The following is a 21,037-nucleotide window of genomic DNA, read 5'->3' on the forward strand; positions in this document are numbered from 1 at the left end:
TGACAACAGCAGATGAATCCTCCTGATAGAACAGCAGATGAATCCTCCTGATAGAACAGCAGATGAATCCTCCTGACAACAGCAGATGAATCCTCCTGATAGAACAGCAGATGAAATCATCCTGATGAATCCTCCTGATAGAACAGCAGATGAATCATCCTGATAGAGCAGCAGATGAATCCTCCTGATAGAACAGCAGATGAATCCTCCTGACAACAGCAGATGAATCCTCCTGATAGAACAGCAGATGAATCCTCCTGATACAACAGCAGATGAATCATCCTGATAGAGCAGCAGATGAATCATCCTGATAGAGCAGCAGATGAATCCTCCTGACAGAACAGCAGATGAATCCTCCTGATAGAACAGCAGATGAATCCTCCTGATAGAGCAGCAGATGAATCCTCCTGATAGAACAGCAGATGAATCCTCCTGACAGAACAGCAGATGAATCCTCCTGATAGAACAGCAGATGAATCCTCCTGATAGAACAGCAGATGAATCCTCCTGATAGAGCAGCAGATGAATCCTCCTGATAGAACAGCAGATGAATCCTCCTGATAGAACAGCAGATGAATCCTCCTGATAGAACAGCAGATGAATCCTCCTGATAGAACAGCAGATGAAGCGCATCATTCAAACGAGGCTGCAATGAATACTATTGGGACTGTAGCAACTGTGTTAGCATCACAATACAGGGTGTTAGCTACGTTTCTATTCAGGCGTTGATTGACATGGTATTGGACCAATAGTATTCGAGAAAAAGCCACTAGTACATTACATCGTGCCGTGTCCCGACGAGCATTATGCAACTCATTGAGTGGCGTACAACCTCTTTTCACCAGAAGTAACGCTTCTCTCTCAGATTAAAATCATGCTTAACCATATGCACATTATTCCTGATTTTCATTTAATGAGCATTAGTATGAATTTTATTATGGCTAATATTAAACACATTTTTCACGAGTAAGGCGCTAACAGCAATGTGGTCATCAATAACACAAACACTGAATCAGTCAATAATGAAGTGTGTACGACTTTGATGAGCAGAATCTTAAAAAGAATTACCACTGTGCCAACCTCTGATCTGCATGTACACAAACAAACCCTTCACCTGCTAACAAAGACCTATTTTTGCTCTCACGTTTGCTATGTTCACGTGTTTTGAAAAACCTTTGCTGTGCCAACCTTTTCACGAGCGCTTTATTCAATAATTGTAACGGCTTTCTTCCGTCGAAGGAGAGGAGGACCAAAATGCAGCGTGGTTAGAGTTCAGGGTTTTTAATATGAGAAACTCAACATGAACGCAATAGACAAAAACAACAAACGTGGCAAAACCCGAAACAGTCCTATCTAGTACAGAGAACACAAAGACAGGAAACAACCACCCACAAAACCCCAACACAGTCCTATCTGGTGCAGAGAACACAAAGACAGGAAACAACCACCCACAAAACCCCAACACAGTCCTATCTGGTGCAGAGAACACAAAGACAGGAAACAACCACCCACAAACCCCAACACAAAACAAGCTACCTAAATATGGTTCCCAATCAGAAACCATGGCTAACACCTGCCTCTGATTGAGAACTATATCAGGCCATACGTAGAAACGGACAAACTAGACACACAACATAGAATGCCCACCCAGCTCACGTCCTGACCAACACTAAAACAAGGAAAACACATACGAACGATGGTCAGAACGTGACAATAATTGTGAAATCTCATGCGTGCAATAACGCATGTCAATAACACGTGTTATCTATTAGTTGTGTGTAAATGTGTGTAAATGACATGCTCTAACCAAAATGGAGAGGCAACATTCCTGCCTCTCTTTCTGCTGTTGATTGAAGTGAAGTGAAGAAAATGAACGGGACCAAAGTGCATAGCCAGTTCAGTGACCTTGAACAGCATTTCACCAAACTGCCAATAGTTATGAACTATGTGGAATGTTTTGGACCATTGGCTTCCCTGTAAACAGGTACTGACAGTAGGCACGAGCCACCTCCCTCAGGCTCCTCCCTGCATTCACTTCCTCGTTAGCAGCCTATAGCTGTTCGGGAGTGGAGCGGTGCTTGTTAGGCCCTTCCCCTTTCCAGACATTTCCTGTCCAAATACAATTAAATGAGGTAGTTTTTTTTAATTCATGCAACATCATTTATAAGATAGTTCCAAGGAAATGGACTCACAAATGTGGATATAATTTCCATGTAATCCAACACAATGTTATTACCTATTTCATGGAAAGAGCAGCAGGTTTTCATGGACACAGTGTATATGATGGAGTGAAAGGACAGATGAGAGTTACTAACTGTTATTAGTTGTTATATTTAGTTTTTATATTCATATTGTTGCCTATATACAATAATGTACTAATGTTAAGTAGTTTATATAATTATTTATCTTGTACTATTGGAAGTTGTTACATTAACCCATTCTCATACTTTGTTCATTAACATTATATAAAGAAGCATTGTTCTTTCCTCTCTCTCTCTCTTTGAACAGAATCCATCCCCTCTGAAAATAAAGTTTCCTACTTTGTGTAACTCATATATCTATCTATTTATTAAGACATTATCAATGTGTGAGTGTAAAGTTAATTACCTGTGAGTTCATCAATAGTTAATTCAATCAATAGTGCATTTTTCAAATCATCATTACTACGTGCCATCATGACTCTCAAAAGCAGTGACAGACGCAGTTTCCTTGTGAAGCTAACATTAGCCCCGCCCTAAAACCCCTATTCAAATTCGACAAAAAAATTCAAATAGGTATGAAATGAGACATTACATAAACTCATTTTAGAGGTGATAAATTGGACAAATCGGGAGAAAAAAAGCAGTTTCCCCACACAACATATCTTCCCCTTTCACTATAGCGCAGTAGCCTTCGCTTCCCCATCCGCCATGTTGTGACGGTCTCCTCGTTGATTTCGCTTGAAAGGGAAGAAATTCGGCCTTACAATGGTATTATTATTACACTTCACCTGGAAGTATTTGGCGCTAAAATAAGGTCAAGTGTGAATGTGGTTTGGTTTTGACTAGCTAGTTAGCTAACGTAAAGTTATACCAGTATGATTAGAACTACCCTTGGCTAAGTAGCTAACCAACAAGCGAGGAAAGCTAGCTAGCCAAGTTAGGTTTTTCACTCTAAGGCTGAAGTGTGTAAACTGCTGATCTAGACAGTTGCATGTAATCAGAGCAAACACATATGCACAAATAAACTAAGTTAGCGAACTTTCTTGGCTGCTACGATAGCCAATTAGCCTTAGCCAACATAAGATTAAAACCAACAAACTTTGGGAAACTACCACGGTACTCACGTTAATTTGCAGTGTACAGACCTAGCTACGGTAAGACGCGGTAGACCAATTTTAGACAGGACAAACACTGCAGTTAGCTACTCTACATTTCCCCGAAGAACAACCAAGACCTCACAAAACATAGCCGAGAAAACAAAGTGTTTTGTTAAGAAACAATAAGCTAGTTATGTACCCTATATAGTAAACGGTTGAACCAAAAACGTACATGCAAACAGAACCTCAGTTGTCCATGCTAGCATCAACTCACCAGACTGACAGCATCGCTGTTTCAGACGTGTAGAATAAATTCCAGCTCCGACATAAACTCTTTCTCCTGCTGTCGTGTCATTCTTAGAATCCAAATTTGTGCTGACTGATCAACAGGACTAACTATGTTACCTATCTACCTGTTGTAGTGTTGTTGTAATAGGACTAACTATGTTACCTATAAAATAACCTGTCATAGTGTTGTTGTAATAGGACTAACTATGTTACCTATCTACCTGTTGTAGTGTTGTTGTAATAGGACTAACTATGTTACCTATAAAATAACCTGTCATAGTGTTGTTGTAATAGGACTAACTATGTTACCTATAATAACCTGTCATAGTGTTGTTGTAATAGGACTAACTATGTTACCTATAATAACCTGTCATAGTGTTGTTGTAATAGGACTAAGCTACCTATAATAACCTGTCATAGTGTTGTTGTAATAGGACTATGTTACCTATAATAACCTGTCATAGTGTTGTTGTAATAGGACTAACTATGTTACCTATAATAACCTGTCATAGTGTTGTTGTAATAGGACTAACTATGTTACCTATAATAACCTGTCATAGTGTTGTTGTAATAGGACTAACTATCTTACCTATAATAACCTGTCATAGTGTTGTTGTAATAGGACTATGTTACCTATAATAACCTGTCATAGTGTTGTTGTAATAGGACTAAGCTACCTATAATAACCTGTCATAGTGTTGTTGTAATAGGACTAACTAAGCTACCTATAATAACCTGTCATAGTGTTGTTGTAATAGGACTAACTATCTTACCTATAATAACCTGTCATAGTGTTGTTGTAATAGGACTAACTATGTTACCTATAATAACCTGTCATAGTGTTGTTGTAATAGGACTAACTATCTTACCTATAATAACCTGTCATAGTGTTGTTGTAATAGGACTATGTTACCTATAATAACCTGTCATAGTGTTGTTGTAATAGGACTAACTAAGCTACCTATAATAACCTGTCATAGTGTTGTTGTAATAGGACTAACTATGTTACCTATAATAACCTGTCATAGTGTTGTTGTAATAGGACTAACTATCTTACCTATAATAACCTGTCATAGTGTTGTTGTAATAGGACTAACTAAGCTACCTATAGTAACCTGTCATAGTGTTGTTGTAATAGGACTATGTTACCTATAATAACCTGTCATAGTGTTGTTGTAATAGGACTAACTAAGCTACCTATAATAACCTGTCATAGTGTTGTTGTAATAGGACTATGTTACCTATAATAACCTGTCATAGTGTTGTTGTAATAGGACTAACTAAGCTACCTATAATAACCTGTCATAGTGTTGTTGTAATAGGACTATGTTACCTATAATAACCTGTCATAGTGTTGTTGTAATAGGACTAACTATCTTACCTATAATAACCTGTCATAGTGTTGTTGTAATAGGACTATGTTACCTATAATAACCTGTCATAGTGTTGTTGTAATAGGACTATGTTACCTATAATAACCTGTCATAGTGTTGTTGTAATAGGACTAACTATCTTACCTATAATAACCTGTCATAGTGTTGTTGTAATAGGACTAAGCTACCTATAATAACCTGTCATAGTGTTGTTGTAATAGGACTATGTTACCTATAATAACCTGTCATAGTGTTGTTGTAATAGGACTAAGCTACCTATAATAACCTGTCATAGTGTTGTTGTAATAGGACTATGTTACCTATAATAACCTGTCATAGTGTTGTTGTAATAGGACTAACTATCTTACCTATAATAACCTGTCATAGTGTTGTTGTAATAGGACTAACTATGTTACCTATAATAACCTGTCATAGTGTTGTTGTAATAGGACTAACTATGTTACCTATAATAACCTGTCATAGTGTTGTTGTAATAGGACTATGTTACCTATAATAACCTGTCATAGTGTTGTTGTAATAGGACTAACTATGTTACCTATAATAACCTGTCATAGTGTTGTTGTAATAGGACTATGTTACCTATAATAACCTGTCATAGTGTTGTTGTAATAGGACTAACTATGTTACCTATAATAACCTGTCATAGTGTTGTTGTAATAGGACTAACTATCTTACCTATAATAACCTGTCATAGTGTTGTTGTAATAGGACTAACTAAGCTACCTATAATAACCTGTCATAGTGTTGTTGTAATAGGACTAACTACGTTACCTATAGTAACCTGTCATAGTGTTGTTGTAATAGGACTATGTTACCTATAATAACCTGTCATAGTGTTGTTGTAATAGGACTAACTAAGCTACCTATAATAACCTGTCATAGTGTTGTTGTAATAGGACTATGTTACCTATAATAACCTGTCATAGTGTTGTTGTAATAGGACTAACTAAGCTACCTATAATAACCTGTCATAGTGTTGTTGTAATAGGACTATGTTACCTATAATAACCTGTCATAGTGTTGTTGTAATAGGACTAACTAAGCTACCTATAATAACCTGTCATAGTGTTGTTGTAATAGGACTATGTTACCTATAATAACCTGTCATAGTGTTGTTGTAATAGGACTAACTAAGCTACCTATAATAACCTGTCATAGTGTTGTTGTAATAGGACTATGTTACCTATAATAACCTGTCATAGTGTTGTTGTAATAGGACTAACTATCTTACCTATAATAACCTGTCATAGTGTTGTTGTAATAGGACTAACTATGTTACCTATAATAACCTGTCATAGTGTTGTTGTAATAGGACTAACTATCTTACCTATAATAACCTGTCATAGTGTTGTTGTAATAGGACTAACTATGTTACCTATAATAACCTGTCATAGTGTTGTTGTAATAGGACTAACTATGTTACCTATAATAACCTGTCATAGTGTTGTTGTAATAGGACTAACTATCTTACCTATAATAACCTGTCATAGTGTTGTTGTAATAGGACTAACTATGTTACCTATCTACCTGTTGTAGTGTTGTTGTAATAGGACTAACTATGTTACCTATAATAACCTGAAATAGTGTTGTTGTAATAGGACTAACTAAGCTACCTCGAGCAGTCACAGATAGTTAAATAGTTGCTACTATCTGCACTGAGCCTTTCTGCACTAACTTTTTGGACTCATCACATATGCTGCTGTTACTGTTTATCTGCCACTTTATTGCTAGTTAAATGTACAGTATCTACATCAACTACTTTGTACCCGTGTAAATCGACTTGGTATTGGTACCCCGTGTAAACAGTGCATTCGGAAAGTATTCTGACCCCTTGACTTTTTCTACATGTTTTTAAGTTACAGCTTTATTCTAAAATTGATTAAATAAATAAAAATCCTCATCAATCTACACAATACCCCATAATGACATCACAATACCCCATAATGACATCACAATACCCCATAATGACATCACAATACCCCATAATGACATCACAATACCCCATAATGACATCACAATACCCCATAATGACATCACAATACCCCATAATGACATCACAATACCCCATAATGACATCACAATACCCCATAATGACATCACAATACCCCATAATGACATCACAATACCCCATAATGACATCACAATACCCCATAATGACATCACAATACCCCATAATGACATCACAATACCCCATAATGACAATACGAATGTTTTTTTCTGTTTTTTCTCTCAAATATAATTTTGCTTAAAATTCAACATCTTATTTACATAAGTATTCATACCCTTTGCTATGAGACTCAAAATTGAGCTCATGTGCATCCTGTTTCCATTGATTATCCTTGAGATGTTTCTACAACTTGACTGGAGTCCACCTGTGGTAAATTCAATTGATTGGACGTGATTTGGAAAGGCACACACCTGTCTATATAAGGTCCCACAGTTGACAGTGCATGTCAGAGCAGAAACCAAGCCATTAGGCCAAAGGAATTGTCCGTAGAGCTCAGAGACAGGATTGTGTCGAGGCACAGATCTGGAGAAGGGTACCAAAAAAGTTCTGCAGCATTGTAGGTCCCCAAGAACACAGTGGCCTCCATCATTCTTAAATGGAAGAAGTTTGGAACCACTCTGACAGGGCTTCGGAGTTCCTCTGTGGAGATGGGAGAACCTTCTCTGCAACACTCCACCAATCAGGTTGTTATGTTAGTGGCCAGACGGAAGACACTCCTCCGTAAAAGGCACATGACAGCCCGCTTGGAGTTTTCCAAAAGGCACCTAAAGGACTCTCAGACCATGAGAAACAAGATTCTTCAGTCTGATGAAACCAAGATTGAACTCTTTCCAGCGTCACGTCTGGAGGAAACCTGGCACCATCCCTACGGTGAAGCATGGTGGAGGCAGCATCACGTCTGGAGGAAACCTGGCACCATCCCTACGGTGAAGCATGGTGGAGGCAGCATCACGTCTGGAGGAAACCTGGCACCATCCCTACGGTGAAGCATGGTGGAGGCAGCATCACGTCTGGAGGAAACCTGGCACCATCCCTACGGTGAAGCATGGTGGAGGCAGCATCACGTCTGGAGGAAACCTGGCACCATCCCTACGGTGAAGCATGGTGGAGGCAGCATCATGTTGTGGTGATGTTTTTCCACAGCAGGGACTAGGAGACTAGTCAGGATCGAGGTGATGAATGGAGCAAAGTACAGAGAGATCCTTGATGAAAACCTGTTCCCGAGCGCTCAGGACCTCAGACTGGGGTGAAGGTTCACCTTCCAACAGGACAACAACCCTAAGCACATAGCCAAGACAACGCAGGAGTGGCTTCGGGACAAGTCTCTGAATGTCCTTGAGTGGCCCAGCCAGAGCCCGGACTTGAACCCGATCGAACATCTCTGGAGAGACCTGAAAATAACTGTGCAGCAACGCTCCCCATCCAACCTGACAGAGCATGAGAGGATCTGCAGAGAAGAATGGGAGAAACTCCCCAAATACAGATGTGCCAAGCTTGTAGCCGAAGGTGCTTCAACAAAGTACTGAGTAAAGGTTCTGAATGCTAATGTAAATATGATATTTCAGATTTTTTTATTTTATAAATTGCAACAAAAAAAAAGTTTTCCTTTGTCATTAGGAGATATTGGATGTACACAGCTCAAAAAAATAAAGGGAACACTTAAACAACACAATGTAACTCCAAGTCAATCACACTTCTGTGAAATCAAACTGTCCACTTAGGAAGCAACACTGATTGACAATACATTCCACGTGCTGTTGTGCAAATGGAATAGACAACAGGTGGAAATTATAGGCAATTAGCAAGACCCCCCCAATAAAGGAGTGGTTCTGCAGGTGATAACCACAGACCACTTCTCAGTTCCTATGCTTCCTGGCTGATGTTTTGGTCACTTTTGAATCCTGGCGGTGCTTTCACTCTAGTGGTAGCATGAGACGGAGTCTACAACCCACACAAGTGGCTCAGGTAGTGCAGCACATCCAGGATGGCACATCAATGCGAGCTGTGGCAAGAAGGTTTGCTGTGTCTGTCAGCGTAGTGCCCAGAGCATGGAGGCGCTACCAGGAGACAGGCCAGTACATCAGGAGACGTGGAGGAGGCCGTAGGAGGGCAACAACCCAGCAGCAGGACCGCTACCTCCGCCTTTGTGCAAGGAGGAGCAGGAGGAGCACTGCCAGAGCCCTGCAAAATGACCTCCAGTAGGCCACAAATGTGCATGTGGCAGCTCAAACGGTCAGAAACAGACTCCATGAGGGTGGTATGAGGGCCCGACGTCCACAGGTGGGGGTTGTGCTTACAGCCCAACACCATGCAGGACGTTTGGCATTTGCCAGAGAACACTAAGATAGGCAAATTCGCCGCTGGCGCCCTGTGGTCTTCACAGATTAAAGCAGGTTCACACTGAGCACATGTGACAGACATGACAGTCTGGAGACGCCGTGGAGAACGTCTGCTGCCTGCAACATCCTCCAGCATGACCGGTTTGGCGATGGGTCAGTCATGATGTGGGGTGGCATTTCTTTGGGCTCGCCAGAGGTAGCCTGACTGCCATTAGGTACCGAGATGAGATCCTCAGACCCCTTGTGAGACCATATGCTGGTGCGGTTGGCCCTGGGTTCCTCCTAATGCAAGACCATGCTAGACCTCCTGTGGCTGGAGTGTGTTAGCAGTTCCTGCAAGAGGAAGACATTGATGCTATGGACTGGCCCGCCCGTTCCCCAGACCTGAATCCAATTGAGCACATCTGGGACATCATGTCTCGCTCCATCCACCAACGCCACATTGCACCACAGACTGTCCAGGAGTTGGCGGATGCTTTAGTCCAGGTCTGGGAGGAGATCCCTCAGGAGACCATCCGCCACCTCATCAGGAGCATGCCCAGGAGTTGTAGGGAGGTCAAACAGGCATGTGGAGGCCACACACACTACTGAGCTTCATTTTGACTTGTTTTAAGGACATTACATCAAAGTTGGATCAGCCTGTAGTGTGGTTTTCCACTTTAATTTTGAGTGTGAATCCAAATCCAGACCTCCACGGGTTGATAAATTTGATTTCCATTGATAATTGTTGTGTGAAGTCCAGTGGTCTGAATACTTTCCAAATGCCCCGTATATAATGTATATAACCAATTATTATTACATTTATTATTACCTGTCTTACTTTTATATTATTTCTCTATTATTTGTCTCTGCATTGTCAGGAAGAGCCCGTAACTAAGCATTTCACTGTTAGTCTACACCTGTTGTTTACCAAGCTTGTGACAAATACAATTTCATTTGATTTGCTCTGATCGTCACGTTTGAAGCCAGTCAAGTGTTTTGTAAGTACAGACAATACTCCCCCCCCCCCCCCCCCGATAGGTTCAGTCTTCACCAGTGTTGAGTATCCTCCTGCCATAGGTAAACACAGACAACACCCCCCTGATAGGTTCAGTCTTCACCAGTGTTGAGTATCCTCCTGCCATAGGTAAACACAGACAATACCCCCCTGATAGGTTCAGTCTTCACCAGTGTTGAGTATCCCCATGCCATAGGTAAACACAGACAACACCCCCCCTCCCCTGATAGGTTCTGTCTTCACCACAGTGTCAGTGTGTGTCAGTGTGTGAGCGTGTGTGTCTTCCATCCTACATTAGGCTGATTGTTCTGTGACCTGTAACTGCACCCTGGGCTCGATGTTCACCAAACTGAAACCAGACAGATCTCTGTCACATGAAGACATTTACTCCACATTCTCACTCAGCAGAATTAGGAAATACAACGCTACCCTCACAACAACAGCAAGACAGCACCCAGGCATCCTACACTCAGGCATCCTGCACCCAGGCATCCTGCACCCAGGCACCCTGCACCCAGGCATCTTGCACCCAGGCATCTTGCACCCAGGCATCCTGCACTCAGGCATTCAGCACTCAGGCAATCCTGCACTCAGGCATTCAGCACTCAGGCAATCCTGCACTCAGGCATCCTGCACTCAGGCATCCTGCACTCAGGCATTCAGCACTCAGGCATCCTCCACTCAGGCATTCAGCACTCAGGCATCCTGCACTCAGGCATCCTGCACTCAGGCATTCAGCACTCAGGCATCCTGCACTCAGGCATTCAGCACTCAGGCATCCTGCACTCAGGCATTCAGCACTCAGGCAATCCTGCACTCAGGCATCCTGCACTCAGGCATTCAGCACTCAGGCAATCCTGCACTCAGGCATCCTGCACCCAGGCATTCAGCACTCAGGCAATCCTGCACTCAGGCATCCTCCACTCAGGCATTCAGCACTCAGGCATTCAGCACCCAGGCATCTTACACCCAGGCATCCTGCACTCAGGCATTCAGCACTCAGGCATCCTGCACTCAGGCATCCTGCACTCAGGCAATCCTGCACTCAGGCATCCTGCACTCAGGCATTCAGCACTCAGGCAATCCTGCACTCAGGCATCCTGCACCCAGGCATTCAGCACTCAGGCAATCCTGCACTCAGGCATCCTCCACTCAGGCATCCTGCACCCAGGCATTCAGCACTCAGGCAATCCTGCACTCAGGCATCCTGCACTCAGGCATTCAGCACTCAAGCATTCAGCACCCAGGCATCTTACACCCAGGCATCCTGCACTCAGCCATTCAGCACTCAGGCATCGGAACTGTAATCACCATAGTTCCTCTCCTTGAGCCAAGACAGGTTGTCTGCCTTCTCATAAAACTACAGGATTCTTCCTCAGACATGTACAGCACATAAAAGGACATGAGAGAGAATACTGTATATGAACTGGAGGTAAAATACAACAATAATTGTACAACTGAAATAAAGCAGAACAGAGTTCTGATTAAAAGAAAACTAATTATTTCTACAACAATATGTTCCCTATCGAAGTTCTGCAAAGTTCTGCCCATAAAGCATCAATAGAACTTGTCATAAAACCCATTCATTCATACATACAGTACAGCCGTGCTGTTCACCGTTGACCTCTCACATTGTTATCCTCTAATTATTATCTATTAGGCTACATTTCAAAACAAAATGATTTATCACATAATATATAATATGAATTTGTCCATATTCATACTTTCTATACTTAGACTACTGTTCTGTGACCTACAGTATATATAGCCTACTCAGACTGCTGTTCTGGGACCTACAGTATATATAGCCTACTCAGACTGCTGTTCTGGGACCTACAGTATATATAGCCTACTCAGACTGCTGTTCTATGACCTACAGTATATATAGCCTACTCAGACTGCTGTTCTATGACCTACAGTATATATAGCCTACTCAGACTGCTGTTCTGGGACCATATAGTATATATAGCCTACTCAGACTGCTGTTCTATGACCTACAGTATATATAGCCTACTCAGACTGCTGTTCTGGGACCTACAGTATATATAGCCTACTCAGACTGCTGTTCTATGACCTACAGTATATATAGCCTACTCAGACTGCTGTTCTATGACATACAGTATATATAGCCTACTCAGACTGCTGTTCTATGACCTACAGTATATATAGCCTACTCAGACTGCTGTTCTATGACCTACAGTATATATAGCCTACTCAGACTGCTGTTCTATGACCTACAGTATATATAGCCTACTCAGACTGCTGTTCTGGGACCTACAGTATATATAGCCTACTCAGACTGCTGTTCTATGACCTACAGTATATATAGCCTACTCAGACTGCTGTTCTGGGACCTACAGTATATATAGCCTACTCAGACTGCTGTTCTATGACCTACAGTATATATAGCCTACTCAGACTGCTGTTCTATGACCGACAGTATATATAGCCTACTCAGACTGCTGTTCTGGGACCATATAGTATATATAGCCTACTCAGACTGCTGTTCTATGACCTACAGTATATATAGCCTACTCAGACTGCTGTTCTATGACCTACAGTATATATAGCCTACTCAGACTGCTGTTCTGGGACCATATAGTATATATAGCCTACTCAGACTGCTGTTCTATGACCTACAGTATATATAGCCTACTCAGACTGCTGTTCTATGACCTACAGTATATATAGCCTACTCAGACTACTGTTCTATGACCTACAGTATATATAGCCTACTCAGACTGCTGTTCTATGACCTACAGTATATATAGCCTACTCAGACTGCTGTTCTATGACCTACAGTATATATAGCCTACTCAGACTGCTGTTCTATGACCTACAGTATATATAGCCTACTCAGACTGCTGTTCTATGACCTACAGTATATATAGCCTACTCAGACTGCTGTTCTGGGACCATATAGTATATATAGCCTACTCAGACTGCTGTTCTATGACCTACAGTATATATAGCCTACTCAGACTGCTGTTCTATGACCTACAGTATATATAGCCTACTCAGACTGCTGTTCTGGGACCATATAGTATATATAGCCTACTCAGACTGCTGTTCTATGACCTACAGTATATATAGCCTACTCAGACTGCTGTTCTATGACCTACAGTATATATAGCCTACTCAGACTGCTGTTCTATGACCTACAGTATATATAGCCTACTCAGACTACTGTTCTATGACCTACAGTATATATAGCCTACTCAGACTGCTGTTCTATGACCTACAGTATATATAGCCTACTCAGACTGCTGTTCTATGACCTACAGTATATATAGCCTACTCAGACTGCTGTTCTATGACCTACAGTATATATAGCCTACTCAGACTGCTGTTCTATGACCTACAGTATATATAGCCTACTCAGACTACTGTTCTATGACCTACAGTATATATAGCCTACTCAGACTGCTGTTCTATGACCGACAGTATATATAGCCTACTCAGACTGCTGTTCTATGACCTACAGTATATATAGCCTACTCAGACTGCTGTTCTATGACCTACAGTATATATAGCCTACTCAGACTGCTGTTCTATGACCTACAGTATATATAGCCTACTCAGACTGCTGTTCTATGACCTACAGTATATATAGCCTACTCAGACTGCTGTTCTATGACCTACAGTATATATAGCCTACTCAGACTGCTGTTCTGGGACCTACAGTATATATAGCCTACTCAGACTGCTGTTCTGGGACCTACAGTATATATAGCCTACTCAGACTGCTGTTCTATGACCTACAGTATATATAGCCTACTCAGACTGCTGTTCTGGGACCTACAGTATATATAGCCTACTCAGACTGCTGTTCTATGACCTACAGTATGTATAGCCTACTCAGACTGCTGTTCTATGACCTACAGTATATATAGCCTACTCAGACCGCTGTTCTATGACCTACAGTATATATAGCCTACTCAGACTGCTGTTCTATGACCTACAGTATATATAGCCTACTCAGACTGCTGTTCTGGGACCTACAGTATATATAGCCTACTCAGACTGCTGTTCTGGGACCTACAGTATATATAGCCTACTCAGACTGCTGTTCTATGACCTACAGTATATATAGCCTACTCAGACTGCTGTTCTGGGACCTACAGTATATATAGCCTACTCAGACTGCTGTTCTATGACCTACAGTATGTATAGCCTACTCAGACTGCTGTTCTATGACCTACAGTATATATAGCCTACTCAGACCGCTGTTCTATGACCTACAGTATATATAGCCTACTCAGACTGCTGTTCTATGACCTACAGTATATATAGCCTACTCAGACTGCTGTTCTGGGACCTACAGTATATATAGCCTACTCAGACTGCTGTTCTATGACCTACAGTATATATAGCCTACTCAGACTGCTGTTCTATGACCTACAGTATATATAGCCTACTCAGACTGCTGTTCTGGGACCTACAGTATATATAGCCTACTCAGACTGCTGTTCTATGACCTACAGTATATATAGCCTACTCAGACTGCTGTTCTATGACCTACAGTATATATAGCCTACTCAGACTGCTGTTCTATGACCTACAGTATATATAGCCTACTCAGACTGCTGTTCTGGGACCAACAGTATATATAGCCTACTCAGACTGCTGTTCTATGACCTACAGTATATATAGCCTACTCAGACTGCTGTTCTATGACCTACAGTATATATAGCCTACTCAGACTGCTGTTCTGGGACCTACAGTATATATAGCCTACTCAGACTGCTGTTCTGGGACCTACAGTATATATAGCCTACTCAGACTGCTGTTCTATGACCAACAGTATATATAGCCTACTCAGACTGCTGTTCTGGGACCTACAGTATATATAGCCTACCCAGACTGCTGTTCTATGACCTACAGTATGTATAGCCTACTCAGACTGCTGTTCTATGACCTACAGTATATATAGCCTACTCAGACCGCTGTTCTATGACCTACAGTATATATAGCCTACTCAGACTGCTGTTCTATGACCTACAGTATATATAGCCTACTCAGACTGCTGTTCTGGGACCTACAGTATATATAGCCTACTCAGACTGCTGTTCTATGACCTACAGTATATATAGCCTACTCAGACTGCTGTTCTGGGACCTACAGTATATATAGCCTACTCAGACTGCTGTTCTATGACCTACAGTATATATAGCCTACTCAGACTGCTGTTCTATGACCTACAGTATATATAGCCTACTCAGACTGCTGTTCTGGGACCTACAGTATATATAGCCTACTCAGACTGCTGTTCTATGACCTACAGTATATATAGCCTACTCAGACTGCTGTTCTATGACCTACAGTATATATAGCCTACTCAGACTGCTGTTCTATGACCTACAGTATATATAGCCTACTCAGACTGCTGTTCTGGGACCTACAGTATATATAGCCTACTCAGACTGCTGTTCTATGACCTACAGTATATATAGCCTACTCAGACTGCTGTTCTATGACCTACAGTATATATAGCCTACTCAGACTGCTGTTCTGGGACCTACAGTATATATAGCCTACTCAGACTGCTGTTCTATGACCTACAGTATATATAGCCTACTCAGACTGCTGTTCTGGGACCTACAGTATATATAGCCTACTCAGACTGCTGTTCTGGGACCTACAGTATATATAGCCTACTCAGACTTCTGTTCTATGACCTACAGTATATATAGCCTACTCAGACTGCTGTTCTGGGACCTACAGTATATATAGCCTACTCAGACTGCTGTTCTATGACCTACAGTATGTATAGCCTACTCAGACTGCTGTTCTATGACCTACAGTATATATAGCCTACTCAGACCGCTGTTCTATGACCTACAGTATATATAGCCTACTCAGACTGCTGTTCTGGGACCATATAGTATATATAGCCTACTCAGACTGCTGTTCTATGACCTACAGTATATATAGCCTACTCAGACTGCTGTTCTGGGACCTACAGTATATATAGCCTACTCGGACTGCTGTTCTATGACCTACAGTATATATAGCCTACTCAGACTGCTGTTCTATGACCTACAGTATATATAGCCTACTCAGACTGCTGTTCTATGACCTACAGTATATATAGCCTACTCAGACTGCTGTTCTGGGACCTACAGTATATATAGCCTACTCAGACTGCTGTTCTGGGACCATATAGTATATATAGCCTACTCAGACTGCTGTTCTATGACCTACAGTATATATAGCCTACTCAGACTGCTGTTCTGGGACCTACAGTATATATAGCCTACTCGGACTGCTGTTCTATGACCTACAGTATATATAGCCTACTCAGACTGCTGTTCTATGACCTACAGTATATATAGCCTACTCAGACTGCTGTTCTATGACCTACAGTATATATAGCCTACTCAGACTGCTGTTCTGGGACCTACAGTATATATAGCCTACTCAGACTGCTGTTCTGGGACCATATAGTATATATAGCCTACTCAGACTGCTGTTCTATGACCTACAGTATATATAGCCTACTCAGACTGCTGTTCTGGGACCTACAGTATATATAGCCTACTCGGACTGCTGTTCTATGACCTACAGTATATATAGCCTACTCAGACTGCTGTTCTATGACCTACAGTATATATAGCCTACTCAGACTGCTGTTCTGGGACCATATAGTAAAACAAATGTACAGTGGATGTGTACCTATAACGAATAGGACACAGAATACATGTTTTCCCAGTAACGTGCATCGTAATGTCCAGTTCGTTACATAACAAGCCGTTGAGCAGCATAGCAGCCACCCCTCTCTCTGAGGATGACTGACCGGCGTCTACAGAGTGGGACGTAAAAACAAAGCCAGGACAGTACAGCTCCAGTGCGTATATGCGTAATAACAACGTTGTAACACAATGCAAATCAACGATTCATTATATTTTCTGAAATAATATGTCAAATAAAATGCTCAAATAAAATCTCGTCTATTTTGTTCCCATAACTCACAGCTCGCCTGCGGTTTGATGCCAGGCGTCAGCAGCACCGGATAGATAAGACTACACAGAAAGAAAGACACGTCTTGCCACTAATAACACCCGGACAAAATGTTGCCTCAAACAACATGCATAACTTTACAGGGTATACGTCTACATTCACATATTCAATTATTTTTGTAAAAACTGCAAGGAACCGTACCGTTTTTAATTCGATCTGACAGCCCTCCTGTTCTTCGCTCCGTCCGACTATTTACTGTAATCCAATGGTTTAATCCAAATCTGGTGAGCTGGAACGTCACATCCGTGTTTTCTGACTCGTAGAGACCCCCTCTCCGGGGTGGGCGGTAACTGCTGACGTGGAGTGTCTCAATGTGGGCGTGTCAACAGAAGTGGCCGTGTCAACAGAAGTGGGTGTATTTCAAGCGAATAAGCTTATTGGGCAGGTTTGTTGTCACTCAAGACCGTTTCGGGTGGCCGTTTGTTATGCTTTGTTCGAAATGTTCAGTGAGCCTTCTTCGTGGTCTTGTACAGCATGGTCTTGTATTTACATATATGAAAATGTATTTTTCCATTAGCACAATTAGATTTATCAGGTAAAATTATTTTTCTTTATCTTTAGTATGGTTAAGGAAACCGAGCAGCACATTCTCCCATAACAAACAAAAGTCATCAAGAATATTAACAATGATAAAACTGTGAATATCTTTCCATAATTGTTTAACATGTAGATAATGCCAAAATAAATGTGAAACTGTTTCTGGATGGTCAACACAAAAAGTACAATCAATGTTAATGTCTTTTTAAGTTTCTTCAGGTAATTTTTATTTTATTTATTAATTTCACCAGGTAGGCAAGTTGAGAACAAGTTCTCATTTACAATTGCGACCTGGCCAAGATGAAGCAAAGCAGTTCGACAGATACAACGACACAGAGTTACAATGATTCGCAGGGTAATGATTCGCAGGGTAATTTTTATTTTACCTTTATTTAACTAGGCAAGTCAGTTAAGAACAAATTATTATTTTCAATGACGGCCTAGGAACAGTGGGTTAACTGCCTGTTCAGGGGTAGAATGACAGATTTGTACCTTGTCAGCTCGGGGGTTTGAACTCGCAACCTTGCAACCCGTTACTAGTCCAACGCTCCAACCACTAGGCTACCCTGCCGCCCCTAATACTTATGAATCATTCTGAAAGAGACCTCTTGGACCTTGTTAACAAGCAAGTATTTGTGTGGTAATAACCAGACTTTTTTCCAACAGATATTAGTGACCAATGTATTCCAGTAAGTTGTGACATAAGGAATGAATACAATCTCCCTTTGAAATAAAACATGTAAGATCTGTTGTTCTGAGGGAGCAAGGAGAGAAACATATTTTCCCTATTGGAGAGTCAACTGGATTAAGGAGGGAAGGTCAACAAGGTGACGTCTGGCTACACCTCTAAATAACATGAGAGTTCCAGATGGAATAGCATCAAAGACTATGGAGAACTCTCTAGGTGTTACAGCATCAAAGACTATGGAGAACTCTCTAGGTGTTACAGCATCAAAGACTATGGAGAACTCTCTAGGTGTTACAGCATCAAAGACTATGGAGAACTCTCTGGGTGTTACAGCATCAAAGACTATGGAGAACTCTCTAGGTGTTACAGCATCAGACTATGGAGAACTCTCTAGGTGTTACAGCATCAAAGACTATGGAGAACTCTCTAGGTGTTACAGCATCAGACTATGGAGAACTCTCTAGGTGTTACAGCATCAAAGACAATGGAGAACTCTCTAGGTGTTACAGCATCAAAGACTATGGAGAACTCTCTAGGTGTTACAGCATCAAAGACAATGGAGAACTCTCTAGGTGTTACAGCATCAAAGACTATGGAGAACTCTCTAGGTGTTACAGCATCAGACTATGGAGAACTCTCTAGGTGTTACAGCATCAGACTATGGAGAACTCTCTAGGTGTTACAGCATCAAAGACTATGGAGAACTCTCTAGGTGTTACAGCATCAGACTATGGAGAACTCTCTGAGTGTTACAGCATCAGACTATGGAGAACTCTCTAGGTGTTACAGCATCAAAGACTATGGAGAACTCTCTAGGTGTTACAGCATCAAATACTATGGAGAACTCTCTAGGTGTTACAGCATCAAAGACTATGGAGAACTCTCTAGGTGTTACAGCATCAAAGACAATGGAGAACTCTCTGGGTGTTACAGCATCAGACTATGGAGAACTCTCTAGGTGTTACAGCATCAGACTATGGATAACTCTCTAGGTGTTACAGCATCAAAGACTATGGAGAACTCTCTAGGTGTTACAGCATCAGACTATGGAGAACTCTCTAGGTGTTACAGCATCAAAGACTATGGAGAACTCTCTAGGTGTTACAGCATCAGACTATGGAGAACTCTCTGGGTGTTACAGCATCAGACTATGGAGAACTCTCTAGGCGTTACAGCATCAAAGACTATGGAGAACTCTCTAGGTGTTACAGCATCAGACTATGGAGAACTCTCTAGGTGTTACAGCATCAGACTATGGAGAACTCTCTAGGTGTTACAGCATCAGACTATGGAGAACTATCTAGGTGTTACAGCATAAAAGACAATGGAGAACTCTCTAGGTGTTACAGCATCAGACTATGGAGAACCCTCTAGGTGTTACAGCATCAGACTATGGAGAACTCTCTAGGTGTTACAGCATCAGACTATGGAGAACTATCTAGGTGTTACAGCATCAGACTATGGAGAACCCTCTAGGTGTTACAGCATCAAAGACAATGGAGAACTCTCTAGGTGTTACAGCATCAGACTATGGAGAACCCTCTAGGTGTTACAGCATCAAAGACTATGGAGAACTCTCTAGGTGTTACAGCATCAGACTATGGAGAACCCTCTAGGTGTTACAGCATCAGACTATGGAGAACTCTCTAGGTGTTACAGCATCAGACTATGGAGAACTATCTAGGTGTTACAGCATCAAAGACTATGGAGAACTCTCTAGGTGTTACAGCATCAGACTATGGAGAACTCTCTAGGTGTTACAGCATCAGACTATGGAGAACTCTCTAGGTGTTACAGCATCAGACTATGGAGAACTCTCTGGGTGTAACAGCATCAGACTATGGAGAACTCTCTAGGTGTTACAGCTTCAGACTATGGAGAACTCTCTAGGTGTTACAGCATCAGACTATGGAGAACTATCTAGGTGTTACAGCATCAGACTATGGAGAACTCTCTAGGTGTTACAGCATCAGACTATGGAGAACTCTCTAGGTGATACAGCACCAGACTATGGAGAACTCTCTGGGTGTTACAGCATCAGACTATGGAGAACTCTCTGGGTGTTATGAATACTTGTCTATGAAAAGCAGATAACTTATCAATGTTATAGTTACAAAGTAACATAAAACTGAGGCCACCAAAATGGGAGAAGATATAATGAGGGATGAAAGTTGGATTCTTTAAAAAATGTGTAGCACAATTTATCTTAAAAGTATTATTCAAAGTAGAAAAATCTAAAATAAATTGAGACCACCATATTCATATGAGTTCATAACGACAGATTTCCTAATATAATGTGTACGATTTTTCCAGAAGAAGTTGAAAAGCATCTGGTCAACCACTTTACCTATTTTGTTGTCAAGATGGAGGGACTGGGCTGCGTAAGTAAGTCTGGAGACACCTTCAGCTTTGGAAAGCAATACTCAACCTTTCAAGGATAAATCCCTCTGCAACCAATGGTTCAACTT

At 41.4% G+C, this 21,037-nt stretch overlaps 1 protein-coding gene across 1 annotated transcript in view; it reads right to left on the bottom strand.

The window, feature by feature from the left end:
• The window catches only part of si:ch211-45c16.2 (mitogen-activated protein kinase kinase kinase 13), a 161,908-nt gene extending 144,364 nt beyond the window's left edge, over positions 1-17,544 (bottom strand). The window contains 1 exon segment of the mRNA XM_065019779.1: positions 17,486-17,544. The gene's annotated coding sequence lies outside the window, so the exon portion shown is untranslated.
• Positions 17,545-21,037: the final 3,493 nt, after the last annotated feature.

Source organism: Oncorhynchus nerka, linkage group LG1 (assembly GCF_034236695.1).
Source record: "Oncorhynchus nerka isolate Pitt River linkage group LG1, Oner_Uvic_2.0, whole genome shotgun sequence".
Classification (NCBI taxonomy): Eukaryota; Metazoa; Chordata; class Actinopteri; order Salmoniformes; family Salmonidae; genus Oncorhynchus; species Oncorhynchus nerka.